Raw genomic sequence first — 11532 nt, 5'->3', positions numbered from 1 at the left:
TTCTTTGTTCAAAGTTGAGGCCTCTGGACTTTCCCAGATTCACTTTGACATATCCACAAGCATTCATAAGAATAATCTTTGAAAATACTGCAGTTACACCAGTCACGCTTGTTTCCAACAGCAACCTGGGGTTCTCCTGGGTAATGTGAGCCTAAGAGACAGAGTTGCAAACAGTGACAGACTCTGCCTACAGCACTTGCAAATCAAAGAACTGTCTCAATGTGGTATGTGTGCAATGTGGACAGGACCAGTGTCTACTGATGAAGCCATTCGACTCCACACTCCTTAGAAACATCAGTCAAAAACAGTAGCACTGTTTTTTTTTGTTGTTGTTGTTGTTTTTGTTTTTGCTTTTTTTGTTGTTGTTGTTTTTTTTTTTTTTTTTTTTTTTTGGAAGAAGGGCACAGGGAACATTTTTCTCTCTTTGTTTCCTGCTTGCTTACTGTGAGACTCTTCCTTAATAAATGAATAGTAAGCTAACTGCTAGAAATAGTGAAAGTCTAAATAAGATAGCTTAATTTTTCAAAATCAATCTCTGTTGCTCTGTTTGACCTCTACTGAAGACATCTGAATATTACTTTTTTTTTTCACAATGGCAACTTGTATGATTTTCCCATGAACACATTATAAAGAAATCCTGTCTTGAAAAAACAAACAAAATAACAATAAATACACAGGTGTGTTTTTAGAACAGGAGAATGTTAAATCAAAGTTATCACTGTGGAATTCTCTAACTTGCAACCTATGTTCTAGATCATATTCTCTGAGACTCTGAGGAAAACCAATTCCATACTTTGAAGAAGAGACTGAATTGGATAAAATTCACATATTGAATGCTCCCCAAAAGAAGATAATGAGCCCATCCATATCATTTCTAAGCATTTTAGTGTCTGAAAATAAAAGTAATAATATATTCTTTTTTTTGGTATCAAGTCTCACTTTATTGCTTCTTAAGTAAGTTTGTGATTTTTCTTCAAATTGGGAGTACTGGCTCTACTTTTTTTTTAATTTAATTTTATTTTATTTTACAATATAATTTAGTTCTACATATCAGCCATGGATTCCCTTCTTAATAAGATAGCACTTTCCATTTTCTTAAAACTACTAGGGGAAAATAAATTGAAAAAATTCATTTTGGGAAAAACGTTATTCCAAAAAATCATTTGGAAGAAAATTTCCCTTATGTAAAAGTAATTTCAGAAGCAACTAGAAAAACAAAAGGAACATGGCTAACTTTTAAGTATTTTGGACATCTGTTACTGTGTAAGTGATTCAGAACAGTTAAATATTTCATAAATAAATAACATATAGCACAGGAAGAATACTCTTGGCTTTTTATCAGGAACCCTGTGTTCATATTGTTAGTCATAAAAGCCCAAGAAACAAATAAATCAATTTGTCCTCAAAGAAGTCACAGCCTACTAACAGAAGATAGATACAGTAACCAATTAAAAGAAAGTCTTAAGAAATGTTATCTGAAGAAATATTTCATTTCTAGGACCATAAAATAGCATTTCATGTTTCACATGTATTATGGAGAGATGGTAGTTTAATGAATAAGGTTTCTTGAAGCCAAAATTGTAGGCCCAATTCCGACAGATGAATCAGATTCTTTATTATTAAGATGGAGGGCAAAAGGTGTGTCATTGGGCCTTCAGGACCTGGGGTTATGACTCTAAAGGAAATAAGAGTATTATTCAAACTGAATTTGTACATTTAAAAGTGGGCCAAACAAGTCAGAGGAAAAGATCTTGACAGTAAGTGTTTTCTTCAAATACGTGGTTTGTTTGTTTGTTTTTGTTTGTTTTGTTAAAGTATACCTTGCTTCTATAAGATTGCAATATGGAAACTCTCATTGTTTTTTGAATGTAGAGAAACATCATGGTTATAAAAAAGAGTACCAGATAAGAAGTCTGGAAAGCTTTAGTTGGGGCAGGACTTCAACAAATTATGAGCTATATTCCTTTTGAAAGAGACCTTAACTTTGGCCATAAGATTTTACACCAGCAGCGTGGCAATTGAAATTCTCATTCACAAGGAGCTCATGTGGCATGGAGAAGTTAAATATCTGAGAAACAGAAACATAGAACACAAGTAAAAATGTATGTTATGATGTAAATTTTGGACTCGCCATTGTTTTTATGACTTGTATAAACATTAATTCTAATTATAAAATGGTTTCTTTAAAAATTTTCAATCTCTTCTAAATGTGGCTATATTTTAGTTATAGTAAAAATAATCTTAAAGTCATTGATCACTTCAATTTTAGTATCTATACATGAATTTACTTATATAATGTTTATAAAAAATACTACAGTAGAAAATCAGGGGAATAAAGAATAACTGGCTAAAACTTAAAATTCAGAGTTAAAATCTCCTTGCTTTTCAGCTTAGCTTTTCTAGAAGTGTATAGATACTCTTTAAAGGAACCTTTGATCAAAATGTATAATTTTGCTAAGTTGCTCTAAATTTGATGCATTTTACTTAATTAAAAATTTGATTTGAGCAGCAGTTCTCAATGACCCTTTCTAGGGGTATCTGAAGACCACTGGAAAAGACAGATATTTATATTATGACTCATGGCAGTGGGAAAATTACATTTATGAAGTAGAAACAGAAATAATTTTATGATATGGGTCACCACAACATGGGAAACTGTATTAAAGAGTCACAGCATCAAGAAGGTTGAAAACCACTGGTTTAAAGTGAAGCACAAAAATCTCAAGAAATCATCATGGCACTCACACCTACAAATGCACATGTATCTAGTTAATATTTTATTGATTAGAAAACCATATAAATGGGAATAAATACTAAGATAACAGTCCTTGAATACAGCACAGAGAAATACAACAGTAATATGTGTTTATCCTATAAAGCATGATTTGAATGATCTCAAAATTATAATTTCTAACCTTATTCTAAATATTTATTCTTATTTTTTTCACACAAATGCATCTCTTGTTCCTCATCAAAAATCTTTGTCTTTTTAAATTCCAGCAGCCACTGTTTAGTACAGAGTTACACAGATGGCCAAAACACAAAGAAAAAGCAACAATGGCATGCTCCGCCCTAGTTGGAACATTTGCATTGCAAACTCAACGCAAAAGGTGGAGAGAACATTGAGGCAGCAGAGTCAGAATAAGAGCTAGACAACCACGAGACCTGCTGTTAAAAAATGTCATGATAGGGACGCTGTACTCATGAGATTTCAGTAACATTTTTGCCCAAATAAGGAGTACATAATGACAATACTAGTCAGTACACCACTGTTGATGGGGAACTGTCACAAGGCTGCACCTTTAAATGAAGTGCTTTAAAAGCAACCAGAGGCTGCCAAGCAAGACCAAAATCAGCCTTCTCCAGGAAAGAGCTCCCCCTACATGTTATCCAACACCAAGTGGTCAGTCCTAAATACATGGAAATACAGAAAACGCTAAAAAGGCTCAGCCAGTCATGTATGTACTTGCGTAAAATGATTAAATAAGAGGTCTTGAATTTAAGGTAGTGTGAAAGGATATTGGAGGGAGAAAAGGAGAAGTAATATAAATATTGTATTCGTTCATGTATGATATTCTCAAAAATCATTAAAAATACTTTAAGTGAAACAAATGAAAGCTTAATATGATAATGGAAGTAATAAACAATGTGGACTTATTTTGTGCTGATACTATAATCATAAAGTTGAAATAATGTTATCTCCCATAATCTCCATTTTCCAAGAAAAAATCTGAAATGCAGATGTTGAGATCACAAAGACCATGCAGAAGGATCAGTGTGAGAATGGAGATTTATCTGATTCCAGTCCAGGAGGGGAGCTCAGTGTTCCATCCTCTCCTATTTGTTCTGCGATATTACTGAACGAAGAAGCAATGCTCTTCAATTTTGACGGTCAAATCTTAAAAGTTATATAATAATTCAAAGTTCTCTTGGAGCCCCATGAAATCATCTAACACCTGGCTCTATTCTCATTTTCTCCAGGGAGCTACACTGCCTGTTCCCCAAGAAGTAAGGATTTCTATTCTGCTATTATTGTGGGTGTTTCTATTGTTCTCTTCCTCACAATTTGTCCCAACATGTTCCAGGCTCCTTCTATTTTAATGATTGCTCTAAACAAAGAGAGGTTGTGGCATTCTTTAACCATGGGTGAGCACTTGCCTGAATAGGCTTTATGTTTGTATGTTCTTACTCACTCTTCGTTTTTACTTGCCTTCCTCTCTAAAGCTAGGATAGATTTATTGGAGAACATTTTCAGATGACTTCAAACATTCTATATCTTTTCATTCTCCAGGAAATTCATTCTATACGATCATTAGTACTAGAATAAATCTTAACATACTAATTCTCATTATCTGAGTACATTTCTTTCATTTCCATTTTTCTTATAGTCCTTTAAATGATACAGGTAACTTAGATGTGGGGATTGGTAGTCTAATTATGAATCTCAGTGTGTTCTTGTATTGCTAGTTTACTAGGGCCAAAAATACATGTTATTTCAAACCCAGTCCCAGAAGTTCTGAGTATTCAGTTTATGGTCTATGAATAGGAACCCTGTGAAAACACTACTGTGTTCTCTCCTCAGTCACAGAAGAACTTGATAATGCATAATTTCAATTGCCAAATATTAAACACAAAATAATGTATATTTCACAGATTTACAAAAGTATTACTTAACATAAACTGCCTTAAGTCTAGTTATCAGTGTCAGTAAATGAGGCAAAATATCCTAAGACTGTTAAAGTATATTGTACAATGTAATTCAAGACTTAGTCCTCTGTCAGATGTGGGGTTGGTGAAGATCTTTTCCCATTCTGTAGGCTGTCGCTTTGCCTTGTTGACCATATCCTTTGCTCTACAAAAGCTTCTCAGTTTCAAGAGGTCCCATTGATTGATTGTTTCTCTCATTGTCTGTGCTACTGGTGTTATATTTAGGAAGTGATCTCCTATGCCAATGAGCTCAAGATTACTTCCTACTTTCTCTTCTATCAGGTTCAGAGTAGTTGGATTTATGTTGAGGTCCTTGATCCACTTGGACTTAAGTTTTGTGCACGGTGACAGATATGGATCTATTCGTAGCCTTCTACACGTTGATATCCAGTTATGCCAGCACTATTCTTTGCCCTGGAGGGGATGGGAATGGGGGGTGGGCTGGGGGGAGGGCGGGGATGGGTGGGAGGGGGGAGAAAGGGGAATCCATGGCTGATATGTAAAATTAAATTTAATAAATAAATTTGAAAATGAAAAAAAGAAATAAAACCCAAAAAAGACTTAATAAGAGGAAATTGGTTAATGTCAATAGCTATATTTTCTGTTTGCATTTAGAAATGATGGATTTCGAGGGAAGTATCTGATATTATTAGAATAAATTAATGGGTTGCATTTGATTACACTAAATTTTCCCAATAAATTCAAAATTTATTGAAATCATGATTTATTTAGTCATTACTAATTGGTCTAAAAAAGAAAATTTCACCTTACCCATTTCATTTGAAATATCTTTAATCTAAGTTCTATAATTCTACTACAAAATAGCTATTGTACAGAAATAAAATGAACAGTTCATGAATTGATATTCAAATAAAGAAGTTAAAGTAATGATGAATTGATACTTTGATCCTTAAAACAGATACAATGTTGTACATTGTATGCTTTATTTTTAGTTCTTTTGAATGAGTTCTCAGCAAAGGAACTTCTAACCATATCAGATCACTTACAAATTAATTATATCAATATTTTCAATTAAACTACTACTGACTTTATTTTTGTAGAGATCACTTCTTGACAATTATACTATTCTACAGCAATGCTCATTATTACTTATTTTAAGATATTACTTGTACTTAAATATTGACTCAACAACTATTACAGTGAACATTGTACATGTTTAAAAAAAACAGAAAAGAAACCATTGTCTCTGAATTCGGGATGCTTATTCAGTCAATCAACGACTAATTGCATAAGATGGTGATCCCATCATTTTATTACATAGTTCTAAATGTTTCTCTTCCTGTGAATTCATAGCTGAGGAAGCAAGAGTCAAAGACACTGAAAAGAAAAAGAAAATCCTCAAAGAAAATTCACAATAAAGAGTTTAACTGAAGCCTTTATTAAATTCAATGAGCTCCTTAAAGTTTTGAATCCTTCAACATCAAAAGACTTTCTTTTCTCTGTTAACATACAAGTGTGTGGTGTGTATGTTAGTGTGAATGTATATATATGAACATGTGTATAGAGAGGCAGGAAGTTGACAAAAAAAGTCTTCTATTGTTTTGATGTTTTCTTTTGAAGTGTGCTTCACACTGAATGTTTGGTTCACCTATCAACAAGAATGGCTGGCTAATTAGCTCAAGAACTTTTCCTGCCCCATCCAGACATCACTGTCAGCTCCCCTGAAGTGCCCCCTTCCTATTTCCTTCACCTCATTCCCCACCCTGCCAACTCCCAAGACTAAAGTCACCAATAACAGCTTTTACGAGTGTGAGTGTGAGTTCTGGTTATCCATATTCAGATCTACAGGTCCTCATGCTTGTGTGACAAGCACTTGACTGGGTGAGTCATTTCCCCTGATCCTAAAGACTACTTCATTATCTGTCTATAAGCAATTTGTGATGAAATTATCAATGAAAATAAACTCACATGTGTGCATTTCTTAGAACCCTGACTCCTGTTGTTGAAAAATACCAGGCATGTTCAACAGGGGAATTGCAGAGGGTGGTGCTGGAATCCTGAACGGAAACTTATAAATTCTCACCTGAATGCCTTATAGTGGGATGAGAAGTGGAAGGGGGGAACTAATAATTCATAATCCAACCTTTAAGAAAAGGAGTAGGTTGATGTTTTTGTTTTTGTTGACACATTTAAAAATACAAAATGCAGCCGGGCGGTGGTGGCGCACGCCTTTAATCCCAGCACTCGGGAGGCAGAGCCAGGCGGATCTCTGTGAGTTCGAGGCCAGCCTGGGCTACCAAGTGAGCTTCAGGAAAGGCGCAAAGCTACACAGAGAAACCCTGTCTCAAAAAAAACCAAAAAAAAAAAAAAAAAAAAAAAAATACAAAATGCTTGGCTTTTTTCAAATAGAGATAAGCTCACACAATAAGAAGACAAAGACATTTTCCTATTGTACATTGTGCTTTAATTATAAGGTAAGTGATATTACAAAGGCCTCTGAAACTTGAAAACTTAAAGAGTATACAAAATAAAAGTCAGAGTTGCTTCAGTGTGGTGGTGCAGCCGGTCACGTCCCGTGCGTGGTCACTCCGCAAAGATGCCTGAGGAAACCCAGACCCAAGACCAACCCATGGAGGAGGAGGAGGTCGAGACTTTCGCCTTTCAGGCAGAAATCGCCCAGTTGATGTCCTTGATCATCAATACTTTCTATTCAAACAAAGAGATCTTTCTGAGGGAGCTGATTTCAAATTCATCAGATGCTCTGGACAAGATCAGATACAAGAGTCTGACGGACCCTAGTAAACTAGACTCTGGGAAGGAGCTGCACATTAATCTTATTCCCAACAAACAAGATCGAACCCTTACTATTGTGGATACAGGAATTGGAATGACCAAGGCTGACCTGATCAATAACCTTGGTACTATTGCCAAGTCTGGTACCAAAGCCTTTATGGAGGCTTTGCAGGCTGGTGCAGATATCTCTATGATTGGCCAGTTTGGTGTTGGTTTTTACTCTGCATATTTGGTTGCTGAGAAAGTGACTGTGATCACCAAACATAATGATGATGAGCAGTATGCCTGGGAATCCTCAGCAGGGGGCTCATTCACAGTGAGGACTGACACAGGTGAACCAATGGGCCATGGAACAAAGGTTATCTTACACCTGAAAGAAGACCAAACCGAGTATTTGGAGGAACGGAGAATAAAGGAGATTGTAAAGAAACATTCTCAGTTTATTGGCTATCCCATCACTCTCTTCGTGGAGAAGGAACGTGATAAGGAAGTCAGTGATGATGAAGCTGAAGAAAAAGAAGATAAAGAGGAAGAGAAAGAAAAAGAAGAAAAGGAGTCAGAGGACAAGCCTGAAATAGAAGATGTTGGTTCTGATGAAGAAGAAGAAAAGAAAGATGGTGACAAGAAAAAGAAGAAGATAAGAGAAAAGTACATCGATCAATAAGAACTCAACAAAACAAAGCCTATTTGGACCAGAAATCCTGATGACATTACTAATGAAGAACATGGAGAATTTTACAAGAGCTTAACCAACGATTGGGTAGAACATTTGGCAATGAAGCATTTTTCTGTTGAAGGACAATTGGAATTCCGGGCCCTTCTTTTTGTCCCAAGACGTGCTCCTTTTGATCTGTTTGAAAACAGAAAGATAAAGAACAACATCAAGTTGTATGTGCGCAGAGTTTTCATCATGGATAACTGTGAGGAGTTAATCCCTGAGTATCTGAATTCCATTAGAGGAATGGTGGATTCTGAGGATCTTCCTCTGAATATTTCCCGTGAAATGTTGCAGCAAAGCAAAATTTTGAAAGTTATCAGAAAGAATTTGGTCAAGAAATGTTTAGAACTATTTACTGAACTGGCAGAAGATAAAGAAAACTACAAAACTTTTATGAGCAGTTCTCAAAAAATATAAAGCTTGGAATTCATGAAGACTCTCAAAATCGGAAGAAGCTTTCAGAGCTGTTGTGGTACTACACATCTGCTTCTGGAGATGAAATGGTTTCTCTCAAGGACTATTGCACCAGAATGAAGGAAAACCAGAAGCACATCTACTTTATCACAGGTGAGACCAAGGACCAAGTTGCTAACTCGGCCTTTGTGGAACATCTCGGAAAGCATGGCTTAGAAGTAATCTATATGATTGAGTCCATTGATGAGTATTGTGTGCAACAGCTGAAGGAATTTGAGGGTAAGACCTTGGTGTCAGTTACCAAAGAAGGACTGGAACTCCCAGAAGATGAAGAGGAGAAAAAGAAACAGGAAGAGAAAAAGACAAAATTTGAAAACCTCTGCAAAATTATGAAAGATATTTTGGAGAAAAAGGTTGAAAAGGTGGTTGTATCAAACCGACTGGTGACATCCCCATGCTGTATTGTCACGAGCACATACGGGTGGACAGCAAACATGGAGAGAATCATGAAAGCTCAAGCCCTCAGAGACAACTCAACAATGGGTTACATGGCAGCAAAGAAGCACCTGGAGATAAACCCTGATCACTCCATTATTGAAACCCTACGGCAAAAGGCGGAGGCTGACAAGAATGACAAGTCTGTGAAGGATCTGGTCATCTTGCTGTATGAAACTGCACTCCTGTCTTCTGGCTTTAGTCTGGAAGATCCCCAGACACATGCTAACAGGATCTACAGGATGATCAAGCTTGGTCTAGGTATTGATGAAGATGATCCTACTGTGGATGATACCAGTGCTGCTGTAACTGAAGAGATGCCACTCCTGGAAGGAGATGACTACACATCGCGCATGGAAGAAGTAGACTAAACTTCACCAGAACTTTGACGCTTACCTTCATTCCTTCTCTGATAATATATTTTCCAGGATTTTTGTTTATTTTTGTTAACGTTTAAAACATCTGTGTGGCATGTAAACTAAGGGGAAGGTAAAATTTCTTTCTACTTGTGATACTGTGATACTATAGGTTTAATTCAACAGGTTGGTAGAACGTTTGTTGTAAGACGTAATGTAACCTATTAACTTTGTGGTCTGAAGTGTTTAGCTGTTCAGAAGCTGGATTCCTTAGTAGACCAAATAATTTGTCACTTGGGAGTATTCTGAGATTTAGCTTCATGTTTAAAAGGGAAAAAATTAAGATGGCTTAAGTTTCATCTTAAAAATTTTCATCCCCTGTAGTCATTCTGCATGTTGTAGTCTTAGTAGAACACAAGCTAAAACAGAAGAATTCCCCATGTGGCTTGTTTTCCAAAGTACCGAGAACAAAACCCTACTCTTCCCTAGGTCTTGTAACCCTTCAAGTCTGAATGGAAATATAGTGCTTGGTCATATTCTACTTTAAAAGGTAAATACAGATGAGATAAAAAAAAAATAAAAGTCAGAGTAAGCAATTATGGTTATAATAAGCCAATGGAATTCTTTATTATTGAAGACATGATGTTTTTTAAAAAAAACATACTGCAAAATCTACCATGGTGTACATGAAATAATGTCTTAGGATTTCGTATTCACTCTCATATGATATCACTTTGAGTAAATTCCAAGTTTTCAAGCTACAGTCAGAATGCTTTATAATGCATTTTATAATATACTGTAACTTTGTCATGATGCTAGAGTTGTCTTTGGTAATTGGTACTGTAATACCTTCTTGAGGCCTGTAGTCTAAAATCAAGCAAACAAAGAATGTAGTCAGTCATTTCATAGAGGTTTGTGTGGATGTATTCTGTAACATTCAAAGCAAGGAAAAAAAAAACCCTAAGATCTAAATACAGAACAAATCCTTATAATTCATTGACAAATGATTGTATGGATATATGTTTAATAAGATATACAAAGAAGAAAAACTGAGAGGATTTGTATTATTCTATATAAAACAATTAATTTGTAGCCATCACAAAGGTTTCTATGAACTCTATAATTTAGACAGTAATAATGAATGGGAAGAGAGTAATAATGAATGGAAGAGATCCTAACTCAGTCAAGTTGATTAATCAAGTTATTTTGCACAGAAAATAATAGGAATTTTCTAGTGTGCATATACATAGTTTAGATATATTTATATAAAGGTAACATGTATATTTTATGATCTATATGATCATCTACTCATTCAATATTATACACATAAGAAATTGAGTATATTTCTATTATAAACATTGTAAAAAACTGTTTAATATTGTTATTTAAATTGCTTTGAGCCTGTTCAGCCATATAATACATCTTTAAGGGGAGACTACACAAATTTCTATGACATTAAATGCATATATAGGTATATGATATTTAAATGCATATATAGTTATATGCATTTAAAATATCCAAGAATATCCAACATATCTGCAAGTGCCATGTTGAGTGGAAGACTTTCCTAGAACCAGGCATAATTTTCACATGCCTCTGCTAACCAGTGATCTCTGTGAGAGTTCAAGGGTAGCATGGGCTACAGAGTGAATCCCAGGATAGGCTTCAAAGCTACCCTGAGAAAACCTGTCTTTTATCTCCCCCTCCCAACCAAAAAAAGAAAAGAAAAGAAACAGCCATATATGAAAGCTAGAGACAGATTTTCAGCTTACCTTAGTTTTCTGATGGTAGTAAATTTAATGTCACCAATTTTCTGTTCTAGTTTCTTTATATATTTGTTCCATAAGCAGGAAATATAGCAGACTAAATTACGGTGATTCTATTTTATTCCTGTCTTTTAAGTCACCATATTGAATTTTACTTAATTTTAAGTACTGTTCTCAAACTCTATCATTCAAAAGTCTCAGTAATTTGATAAGCCTAAATCTATTAGCTAAATCGAGTTTCTTTTCAGACAATGTCATTTCAAATATCATATGTGAATCTAGCACTTAAAATAGTATAGAAAGGCAATTTATTCTTACCTAA

At 35.1% G+C, this 11532-nt stretch overlaps 1 pseudogene; it reads left to right on the top strand.

The window, feature by feature from the left end:
* Positions 1–7207: 7207 nt before the first annotated feature.
* On the top strand, positions 7208–10026 carry LOC143267445 (heat shock protein HSP 90-alpha pseudogene; annotated as a pseudogene).
* The last annotated feature ends 1506 nt before the right edge of the window (positions 10027–11532 follow it).

Source organism: Peromyscus maniculatus, chromosome 9 (assembly GCF_049852395.1).
Source record: "Peromyscus maniculatus bairdii isolate BWxNUB_F1_BW_parent chromosome 9, HU_Pman_BW_mat_3.1, whole genome shotgun sequence".
Classification (NCBI taxonomy): Eukaryota; Metazoa; Chordata; class Mammalia; order Rodentia; family Cricetidae; genus Peromyscus; species Peromyscus maniculatus.
Note: the sequence above shows the minus strand (reverse complement) of the source record. Positions and strands in the feature narration are given on the sequence as shown.